At 47.3% G+C, this 2,859-nt stretch overlaps 1 pseudogene; it reads right to left on the reverse strand.

The window, feature by feature from the left end:
* Window positions 1–414: 414 nt before the first annotated feature.
* LOC126413611 (5S ribosomal RNA) lies at window positions 415–532 on the reverse strand (annotated as a pseudogene).
* Between the last annotated feature and the right edge of the window lie 2,327 nt (window positions 533–2,859).

The following is a 2,859-nucleotide window of genomic DNA, read 5'->3' on the forward strand; positions in this document are numbered from 1 at the left end:
GACGAGATCCGTAAAACAGTTGGTCGCAGCAGTTCCGGTCTGAGCAACGTGTTCACCTGCACGGTCTTCAGATCAGACAAACACGGAACGTGTGACTGGTAAAGACGTTCGTTTAGATCTCCCCAGGGTCAAAAATCCCACGGGTTCAGATGTGACAGTGCAGGCCATTCATCTTGAAAACTTCTGAGGTAACACGTGGAAGGTTGCATTAAGCACTCTGTCTTCAGGCCACAAGTGGCCCATCGGGACCATCCGACCGCCGTGTCATCCTCAGATGAGGATGCGGATAGGTGGGGCGTGTGGTCAGTACACAGCACTCCCAGTCGTTATGATGGTTTTCTTTGACCGGAGCCGCTACTATTCGGTCGAGTAGCTCCTCAGGTGGCATCACGAAGCTGAGTGCACCCCGAAAAATGGCAACAGCGCATGGCGGCCCGGATGGTCACCCACCCAAGTGCCGGCCACGCCCGACAGTTCTTAACTTCGGTGATCTGACGGGAACCGATGTATCCACTGCGGGAAGGCCGTTGCTCGAAGGTTGCATTGAGAAGGTCTTCTACTGGACGAGCGACACGAGATGTTACCCGACTTTCCATGGAAACAGTAGTTTACACAAGTGCACTCTTCCAAAGCAGGCATCACATGCTGTACAAGGAGGTCTCGATAACGTGCAGATGTCACGATGCACCTGACAAGCCCCCTGGGTGGATTCTCTTCAAAGAAGAACGGACAGAGAATAAAGGCGCTTGTGAATGTACACCACACAGACACACGTGTGGCTCTTGGTACACAGCGCACGGTTTAACAGTATCCAAAACTCGACACTTCTGTGTGTTCACTGCACCTGTAGTGCAAAATGTGCCTCGTCACTCTACAGAATATTATCCGGCCACATGTCATCAACTTCGATTCGTGCCAGAAACGGAGGAGTAAATTTAGAACGTTGCCACTGATCGTGATGTTTCAGTTGCTGCAACATCTGGAGCTTGTAAAACTACGTGAGTAAAATACAGCGCCAAACTTTCCGTACTGTTGACCGTTGGGTGGACAATGCTCGCGACACTGCACGAGCGCCAGCACTGGCCGGGGCTCGTGCTGCAGGGTCGGTTACAGCAGCAGCAACCTCGTCCGTAACATCAACCCGGACAGGACGTTTTCCTTCCACGTGCCACACCAAGCGCACCCGTGTTTTCCAATTCCACTATCAACTTCTTTAATTCATTTAATGACATCTAGTCGCTCTTCAGACCTTTCAGTCGGCGATACTCTCTCAATGCAGCACTGTAATTAGTGCCGTTCACATGAAACACACTAACAGCACACGGTCTCTATTCTCGATAGCCATACTGGATAGCCATACTGTTCACTCACGTGAACAAATGAGAGCGTGGGTATCATGCCGTCATACGTATAAACAGTGTACAGCGCCAGATTTGCAGCTGGTGGCCAAAAGTGAAACACGTTTTTTTCCAGCGTAAATGGTTTCTGCACTAACGCATTAGCCTAGCTATCAAGTTTCTCTCCTACACGACAACTACAGCCCACACTGAGACGTCCGTAAGTAATTGTACTTTAATTGTAACCACCTGGTCTCTCTCTCTCTCTCTGAAAACTGAATAAATCACGGAATAATGTAGATACAGAGGTACAAATTGACACATACGCTTGGAATGACATGGGGTTTTATTAGAACCAAAAAAATACAAATGTTCAAAAAATGTCCGACAGATGACGCTTCATCTGATCAGAATAGCAATAATTAGCGTAACAAAATAAGACAAAGCAAAGATGATGTTCTTTACTGGAAATGCTCAATATGTCCACCACCTTTCCCCAACAATAGCTGTAGTCGAGGAATAATGTTGTGAACAGCACTATAAAGCATGTCCGGAGTTATGGTGAGGCATTGGCGTCGGATGTTGTCTTTCAGCATCCCTAGAGATGTCGGTCGATCACGATACACTTGCGACTTCAGGTAACCCCGAAGCCAATAATCGCACGGACTGAGGTCTGGCGACCTGGGAGGCCAAGCATGACGAAAGTGGCGGCTGAGCACACGACCATCACCAAACGACGCGCGCAAGAGAACTTTCACGCGTCTAGCAATATGGGGTGTTTTTTTTTGGTTCTAATAAAACCCCATGTCATTCCAAGCATGTGTGTCAATTTTTACCTCTCTATCTACATTATTCCGTGGTTTATTAAGTTCTCAAATTTATACCGACTTTTTGATCACCCGGTATAGGGTGACTCGCCTAAGACGTAACACCCCCATTATTCCATTATTCCGGGGGCGATTGCACGTATCGACAAGCGGTGTTCGGCGAATCATAGCCACTATGGGGCACACACTTTGATTCATGCACAATAATCACAACGTTTATATTGACCGAGATAATGAGGCCAGTACATGTTTTTTAAATGGGAAGCTATACTTTTTTTTACCATCATTCGAACGCTCTAGAAAAGACGCATATAGTGATGTAATGCATGTTGCTATTGTGATCCAAACTTCGCTTAAAAGACGCTGGGAAATATTGTACGATTGAAGATCGAGGCGGTCGGAAGCGGCTGCAGACTGTAAACACGCCTCGCGCGACCCACGGGCCGAGTTGCCGTGCTCTATGCAGCATGCACGGCCTACACTATGTAGGTAAATCCTCATCCGCCCTCTTTTAAGCAAAGTTTGAATCGCAATAGCAACATGCCGTACATCACTATACGCGTCTTTTCCAGAGCCTTCGAATGATGGTAAAAAAAGTATGGCGCCCCATTTAAAAAACATGTACTTGCCTCATTATCTCGGACAATATAAACGTTGTGATTATTGTGCATGAATCAAAGTGTGTGCCCCATAGT

The sequence above is a fragment of the Schistocerca serialis genome, chromosome 7, assembly GCF_023864345.2.
Source record: "Schistocerca serialis cubense isolate TAMUIC-IGC-003099 chromosome 7, iqSchSeri2.2, whole genome shotgun sequence".
Taxonomy (NCBI): domain Eukaryota; kingdom Metazoa; phylum Arthropoda; class Insecta; order Orthoptera; family Acrididae; genus Schistocerca; species Schistocerca serialis.